Genomic DNA, 8,927 nt, shown 5'->3' on the forward strand with positions numbered 1-8,927 from the left:
GGGCAGCACTAAGACAAACTTGCAGATCTTCTCACATAACCCAGGTTCATCAGCTAGGGAAAGGGTACCCGTTTAAGGTATCACAAAAAATGGGAGGCCAAGAAATTACCTTCAAAGGTAGCAACGATCTGTTCACTAACAGAATGACCAGAACCTCTAACAGAACCTCTTGTGCTTTAGCCAAGCTGATCACAGTGCTCTTAATCTTCACCCCAGCTATTGCTTAATGTTCATTAGGTGTTTCGGGGTATGGGTCACACAGAACCCTGTGCCAGGCTTTTTACAGTTTCTACCATTTTGACTTCCATTGCCTGAAAAGTTACATTACTGCTAAAATACTAAACTCTAAGCATAGTGTCAGTAGGTGAACATTGCTTCATGGATATTAATGTAAAAAGCAGTTACCATACTCCATGTCCTGATCTAAAGAACAGATGCTTGCATATGATTTATGGACACTGAAATGTGTGCATATCTTCCATAAATAGTAATGTGTTCCAGCAACAAAAAGTTGCATTGTAGCCCAAAAAGGCTGGGAAAGCGCAGACAGTATTAGAATTTATTTGCCAATTTCTTGTCTTTAAATTAAGAGACAAAGTTAACAGGTCCAGAGCTACAACCCTATATGCTGGAAAAGCTCTTACAATTGCAAACAGGACTAAAAACCTGAAGTTATACACACATAAATCGCATAGTCAGGCAAAACAGCCCAGATAAAAAAAAGTAATTGGGGCTTTCTAAATATAAGTAATACTTGTACTGTACGAGGTACAATAAGTTTAACGCAGTAAGCAAAAAGCCAGTACTACCTTGGGTATTTTTACATTAAATTGTTTTGGAAGTGTCTTTAATTTTAAGAAAACACTAGCCAGGTAACATTCTAATGGGCAAAGCATTCTCTCAGACTCTGCAATTAAATTATTTCTGGAGGTGCAATCAAATATTTGATTGAACTGATATCACCACTACTCCTCACATATGAGCTGCTCCTAAATTAGCTCAGCTAATCAACATCCTGTCTCTTTGACGGGTTATAGACATGTAATATTATCTGATGGGTTTAGCTTCAAAAGCACAGTCAATTTTTTTTTTTTTTAAGCACCAGACTTGCTCAGAAAGCTTGTCAAAGGCTAGAATGAATGAACTGGCACATGTGGAGATGTACGTGGTTTTGGGTGAGCAGAACTTTGGAAAGACTCAACAAAATGCAGACTGCTTGTAGGTCAATAGGCATGCGCACCACCACATCTTCATTTGGTTTAAAAGGGATCTTGTGGTTATTATTTCACTTCAAAATGCTTTTCTGGTACACCCACGCCTAGTTCATTAGCAATAATGAGAATGGTTCTGCATAACTTTAGATTTCTTCACACCAAATGTAAGGAAAAGCAACCATGCAGAATGCAGCATTTAAACAAGGCAATCACCATGTTGTTCCCTTCTGCCTCATACTGGCAGGCACTAGTACTTTAAGATGTTGCACAGCTGCTACTCTTCTCCAGAGACGGCTATACTCCTGTAAATGGGAAAATATTCCCTAATGCATCTTTTTCCAGGAGAAGTTTACAAAGATGTTACCATGTTTCCACAGGCTGAAGGCAGGATGAAAATACTGTGATTGTCTGGTTGGTTTCTCTAGAAGCAATTACTGCATCAGTCAATCCTGTACTGCACACACCACACCAACAACTGGAGTAGGTGTTTGTAGAGCACAATGGGAAGCGCCAGACTCTGTGCACTGTGATCCAAAACAGCAGCACCCTCTTCTCACAGCTTGTACCTCAAAGTGGTCACTGAAAAGCACCCTCTTCACTCCCTCTGAGAAAAGCCTTTCTCTTTTAGTATATAGCTTGCAGAGATACAAGACTAGCTTGAAGCTCTAATAACAGTCAGCTGGATTTAATTCCTTTAGTAGAAGCACACCACTATGTCAATGCTTAACAGAATTTATTATTGTGGTTAATTTATTGCAGGTACATGAAGATTTGGCATTTAAGGATACTTTAATTGGAGATGAAAAATAGAAAGGATACTAAAAACTAATGACTGATCCTTCTACTTCACTTTTTTTCCAGATGAATCTCCAGGTGCCAGCTGGTGTAAATGCAGATTCCAGTGACGTCAAGGGAGCTGTGTCAGTTTACACTAGCTGAGAATCTGATCCCAAGTGTGCTAGTGCCATTTTTAGACACTGCCACTGGAATTCACTTTTGTGACAAAATTACAGATACATCCAGCCTCACTGCATTTCCTCCTGTCCCCAAGTGTGTAACTGGAAACTTGCTGACAGACTGTGGGAGAGGGCAAGTGGGAGATGAAATTAATGCAAGCAGCCTACAACCGCACCCCCAAGATAACTTGGCAGTATCAGCATTACTACTATTGTTCTGGTGTCTCTTTATTTTAGGAAAAAGAATGAGTATTTGCTTTCAAAAAGTCTTCCTCCTCCTCCCAGTAAAAATTTAATGTCAGTAAAGGAAAAAAAAGATGTTCTAAGGCATGCCAAGTACCTACCACAGAAGTTTGCTAACATACTATTTCAACCATGTACAATTGTGTACATTATTCTAATGCAGCATTAAGGAAATTATCTAAGAGTGGTGAAATTCAAGAAACCCCAACCTGAGCTCTGTTTATTCAGTTAAGTATTTGTTCCCAAAGGATCTCACCACCAGAGGATTAGCAAGGCTGGTTAACAGACACACACAGTACAACACCACCAGCAAAGCCAGACCTGTGTAACATCTGCCATCTCTATACACATATCCATGATCACTTGTGTGGGGAAGGAGGAAAGGAGGAAGTGGGGCAGTAAGCAGGACAGAATAGTTCCTTAAGGCTCCAGCCACCATTCCTAAATAGGGAAAGGGAGCTTTTATTCTTGTTTTATACACAGCAGCTGTTGAGCATGAGCATGCCATATGACAAAATCTAGTTGCCAGTATTAACCAGTGAAATGAAGCTGAATAGTTGCCTTTTGAGATATAAAGAAATCAAAGCAGGAGCTAGCTAATTAGAATAAAAGATGCAGCTCGCACAGTACTGAGGTAATTGTTTGTGTGTGCAGACCACCACCCATATCTTCCATTTAGGTCAGGCCATCAAGAGGCGGAAAAGGGCTGAAGACTGAAGACGAGATGCTCTATTTCACACAGTTGCCCTCTGGAAGGGCTGGCAAAAGCAGTCACTTAAATTAGGTACAGGTCATCAGACCAGATATCTTATCTATTCCTAAGAGAGGCAACTCCAGCGGTCCAAATCCCTATGGCCTTTACGGCAACACAATGAACTACTTCCTCATGTCCCTCTGTCAATTCACATTATATTCCTGGGTTTATTTTATTTTTTTAAAAAAAATCTTTTAAAGGGATATTTCATGTACGCTATGACCCTGTATCTCATAGCGAGGCAAGTGCTTTGGTTTATTTATGACCTACTAACCTTAAATTAAAAGATTAAAAAAAAAATCCAGTCCGAATGTTCTCATAAGCCTGGAGATCTGAAATAAAACTTAAAATAAAGCTGGCATTTGTAACGCAGCTAGCTAAGCCCAGTGGGGGATAAAAAAAATGAAAACCAGATGACAGAGGATGAAAGCATTTTTACCCTGTACAACCTGCACGCATCAGGGCTGTAACACAGAATTACTTATTTTCTGCTCTGAACAAGTCTTCATCCCCTTCAGCACAGGCTGGGCAACCAAGAAATACTGAGGTTTCCCACTAGAAGTGCGGCGAGGGAGAATGTAACAGTAAGCAATGAAAATAAAAACTTTAATGCACTTCACCCGACCGTAACATCAACACAGCTCCTCTCCTTCCCTACAGCCATCTGAAGGGCCAGGCTTCAGACCCCATATTGAGGTATGAAATGGCAGAGGGAAGCAGAGTATAAGAGCATAGGAATAAAACTAAAAGAAGCCTCTTACAGAAACTGGCTTGTAACAAGGAGGATGGTAAAGTGACCTTAAACCACCAAGTCTCCTCATTTGGCTAGAACAATGTTGAACACGCACACAGATAAGTACAAAAGACTATTGAGCTGAAGAGCCTTATTCCCTCATCGTTCATGCTGGTGTAACCTAGAACTCCTTCCCTAATATCCATGGGGTTACTGTGCTAAGCCAGTAACAAACATGGAAAATGCAGCTCGAGGGTTAAAATATTCATGGGCAGCAGCTATCCCATGCTGCTGCGTCAGCAGAGGAGCTTTCTGCCATGCTGCTTTGAAGTCCCCTACATTCATAATCACAGCAGCATTCCTACACAAAATAGGCCTAATCTACCATACCAGAGAAATGTGGTTCATCCCATTCACATCTAGCTCTCCAGTAGGAGACTAGCAACTTGCTGTCCTTTAGATTCATTTGACAGAAAATACAGTTGAGCTAAATGTGAAAAATAAAAGTCTGTACACACAGAACAAATAGTTGAAAGGAACAGCTAGCGAAGGTGCTTGTCATAGCATTTCTTTGCAGAATTTATGTGGGCAGCACACTTATAAATTGCAGTCTTTAGGTGCTAGCTCCTTTTGTACTCTTTAAGAGAGAGCATTTATAAATATATATGTATTTAAATGAAACATTAATAAAAAACAGAACATAAAACTCCCTTGCCTTTTGGTAAACTATTTAATAAGTAGCACTTCATGGAAGCCAATGAACCAGTCAGTCTGTGTGCCATGGGGCACACATGGCCCCAAGAAAAAGCACTCAGACCAACTGGCTTCAAGAGCTTGATCTCCTCAGAGGAGCTGGCTCACAATTGCATATAATAAGTAAGATAAATTCCCAGGATGTCACACCTGCTCTCTGGTCTGTCCTCTAAAATCCTTACCACCCGCAGTGAAGAGATGTCTTCTCTATAATATGAAAATTACAGACCACTGCATTTACTTGGGGCTTTCCTCCTTTTCTAAAAGGGGCAAATTGATTGGAAAGTTGACAAAATTGGGATGGGTGTGCTGTCTTGGAAGTTTAAGAGTGAGCCTTTCACTTTGTGAATTCATTTCTGGATATGAACAGCATGCTGCCACTTAAGATAAAAAGAGAATTAATTTGTGTCAAACCTTGACATAAGCTCATTTTTCCCCTTCTGAAAACTATTGTAACAGGTCCTGCATGCATGACATTTTGTAAGACAAACGAGTTGTACCGTCCCTACGAAGTTTATTATGAAAGTAAGGCTTAAAAGCAAGTGTTGTTTTAATCTTGTTTAGGATTGATGGAAAAACCAATTGAACCACATCAGCAAAAGATTCATCTCAACTCAGCAACACTGATTCATAATCTTAGTCAGCTTTGATAAATAGAGGGATTTTTTGTTTTGATTTGCCAACACAAAATCAGTTTGATAAAACAGACCACAGAGCCATTTCTGCTAGGATGCCCAACCTACACAGTTAAAACATAAATAAATGAAATATCTTTTCTTTCCATAGAGAAGAAGCTTGGAAAATTGCCAGCTCCCTGTCTGAAGATCAAAATAGGATGTGCAGAGAAGGGTATTGGTGTCGGTAAGAAAACAACGATAGAAATTGCATCATCTATGCGATTAAAATCACTGTGTCAATTTTGATCTTCCCCCCCTCCTTTCAGACATTTAAGGACGCTGTCAAGTCAATGGAGTTCTCTTGTAGTGGTTGCTTCAGTGAACATTCAACGCTGTCGGTGAGTTTGGAATTAAAGTGAAAACCATCGACCGTTGATTGTACCCTCCAGCTAACCATCCTCCTCCTTACTTCATGCTTTCAGGCCTTACCACCGAAGATAGCAACCTTCCCAGCACACGAGGCCTCTCCCCCACCCTGCCAAGCTTTACACAAAAGGTCACAATCAACATTCATTGCTGTCGGTGGGTTTAACTATGTGGACAAGCTCACTGAACAATGAATGCAACTGTGGCCCCACATTTTACAGTTGCCGTTAAGAGGAACATCATCTGAGAGCCGTAGCAAGAAGCATGTTCTTCCTATAGCCTCATATTTTCTGTTTAAAAAGCAGTCGAGAATGTTCACTTTTATGTTGTTTTTAAGGGTGCTTAAGTCAGTGGGCTGGGGAATAGGGGATGAAAAATCTGCCTTTTTCTGAAGCAATGTCCTCCCCAGAGTTCAGGCTCATTCAAGCCATCAGGGCATATATGCAGTATGTATGTGGAAATGAATGCTAGCTTGGGGAACTGTTTGTGTACTTGCACTCCTAAGGAGTCTCAACACAGGAAGGAAAGATAGAAGCCTCATCATAACTACAATTACAGCTTAGTACATAAACTCTGCTGTCTTGTCAAGATAAATGTGCAAACAGGAGCCAAAATTCAAAGGTATAGATAAAATATTATAGCAGAAAAAGGACTGGTTTCACATTAAGCTTATTTTAAGCATTTAATAAACACTATTAAACAAACAACATTGGACTTGCCTCTTTTTTGTGTTCCACAATAAACCAGGAATGAAAAACTGCCTATTTGGTAGTAACCGTAATAGACCAATAGTAGTTGAACTGTAAAACCTACTATAAGCTTTGTGTACTTAAGTCATGTTCTCAGAATTTTTGATAGCAATATGATAATAAAAGTTTAATTAAAGCACACTACTCTGTCCTTATTTCCTTACCACATGCATATATATAGGGCAATTCTAAATTTCTAACATCATGCAGGTCTCCAAGGTAAGTTTTGCCTTTAGACTTAGTTGCAAGTCAGATATTCCAGGGGAGACACAACATCCTTAAGTTCAGTAATCACAGGTCATTTTTCTTGTTGCTCCATGTAAAAGAGATCCATTAACAATAGTTTGAAAAAAGTTTGATGATCTTTTATAAATAATCAGTTACACAGGGTTCTCTTACTGCTGTACTTGCTTGTTTTATCAAGATTGTTTGTCCATGTAGCAACTAGACAGTTATAAAACATCAAGTCTATCACAGAAAGATACATTCATCCATATCTGCTTCTTCAACCTTCTATTAACAGTCTAATTAAGTGGTAAAAATATATTTCAGGCATGATAGAGGTCTCCTGAATACCATGCAAGCGATTTTATTGGGGGCTGCGTTCCTAGAAGAGTGGGAGGGAAAGGAGATCGGTTCCTCAGAGATAACCACGCTAACATGAAACAATTAATCCTGCAAGTGTCTGGACATTATGTAAAATTCATCAACTGGAGAGTTGTTTTTAAATCCAAAAAATTCTGGACAACAATCCCCAGGTTCCTACTCCTTGCAGGATGGTAACTGCTACCAGAGGCGCAGAGTTCAGTGCTAATAGGAAAGGCACTATGGATGCATGAAGTCTCAGTGACCCTGTTTAGAGACAGGCCTGTATCTATGTTTACCCATTCCTACAGAAATGAAAACTTAGAATATAAAACTGAGTTCTGCTTTTAAAATGGGCTTTATCTATTTGCAATATTTATTTCAGCAGTGATCCACCTAGAAGGTAACTTTCAAATCAAGCTGTAGCTAGGATGTTCTGACAAGTATTCACCAAGATTGAATACTTTAAGCTAGAATAGATCAAATTCTGTTTCTGCAATGCATTGTTTAATGCAAGTTACAGAGGTGGTGAGCATTTATAACAAACAAGAGGCTTATCAGAATACAAGATGCTGGAATTTGACAGCACAGGAAGAAACCAGCATCCTTGTACATGCAGGCTCAGGGAAATAGGAACCTTTCCAGCTGTAACTGGGATGGGCAAATAACTAGTATAGAGGTATACCAGTTAAAGTGCAAGGAGAAAATAAAGTCACTTACAACCTTTCCTAAGATAACACTTCTCAGAATACACAAGTTACATAAATGTTTTCCTCACTAAAGGATTTTTATCTTAATTTTATTTCCTACACTCACTAAATATTAAATAGCAATAGCTCACCCACTAGCAGAGAATGGCACAGAATCCTCAAGCAGCACTGACCTGGCCACAGATAGTCAGTCCACACCCATTAAAGGCAAAACAAGGATTTTCACCCAGACTATAATTTTATGCATTCCTACAGAACAAGCTTGGCTGAAATGGTATCTAGTATAAATTTTAGTAATCTTTTAGTGATATCATCTTTCCATATCAAGATAGAGAACTGAAAACCTGCTTAGTGTACTTCATACCACTCAGTGCCAGAAGGCTGTTTCTGCAGGCAGGACGTTCACTTGCAGCACAACACCCCGTTACCCACAGCCCACCACAGTGCCTGCCTTGTGCTGTAAGGCCACAGTACAATCCCTAGGAAGCAATCTTAGCTGTAAAACACTGAGGAGAGGTTTTTTCATGATCATTTCTGCATGTGTGTTTTTTGTTGTTAATAGTACGTGCACATACTGACACCGGCTCCCATGGGCCATAGAGACATTCCATAAAAATTTCTCTTCAGTGACATTGTAAATAATTTACTCACATTTTTAGGTCAAGCATATTGAAGTTCCAGTGGAAGCAATGGACCTTGGCACAGCAAGAGAAGCAGTTTGACAAGAAGAAAGGAGGGGAGAAAGAATACGCCTGTCACACGAGAGTGGGGCAACTCTTCGCAAGAAGTGGCCTCAATACTGAGCTTGGAAACAGCGGGGTGGTGCTGAGAGGTTGCTAGAAGGTTTGAGGGTTCTTAGTTACCTATAAGCATTCATTCATTTTTTCCTCAACTTCTGGAATAAGACAAAAATCAAAGCATATAACTAAACAGTGTCTGCATCTAGTCTGCATCTTCTGCTTCAGTATGAAGACACCTGGTCTTGTATTTTAAACTATAAACCATAATGATCTTTATGATAGAAACTGTCTGTGATATATAGGACTACAGCATGAAGAACAAGTTAAACTCACTTTTTGGTACAGTCTCACAGCACCAAGCAGGAGCTAATGCTAACATTTTTCCTTTACAGATGGTGAAGTGACACTCAGTATGAGTTTAATACAGAAATAGCCTACAGTTAAACT

General features: G+C 39.6%; 1 long non-coding RNA gene across 1 annotated transcript in view; it reads left to right on the forward strand.

Moving 5' to 3' along the window:
* The window catches only part of LOC104569342 (uncharacterized), a 28,874-nt gene extending 23,037 nt beyond the window's left edge, over positions 1–5,837 (forward strand). Inside the window, exons 2-4 of the long non-coding RNA XR_015913339.1 lie at positions 5,440–5,514; positions 5,597–5,668; positions 5,753–5,837. This is a non-coding gene — a long non-coding RNA (uncharacterized LOC104569342). The remainder of the gene's footprint in view (positions 1–5,439; positions 5,515–5,596; positions 5,669–5,752) is intronic.
* The last annotated feature ends 3,090 nt before the right edge of the window (positions 5,838–8,927 follow it).

This window comes from Tinamus guttatus, unplaced genomic scaffold (assembly GCF_059628265.1).
Source record: "Tinamus guttatus ecotype Peru unplaced genomic scaffold, ASM5962826v1 Tinamus_guttatus_pri_ptg000211l, whole genome shotgun sequence".
NCBI lineage: Eukaryota > Metazoa > Chordata > Aves > Tinamiformes > Tinamidae > Tinamus > Tinamus guttatus.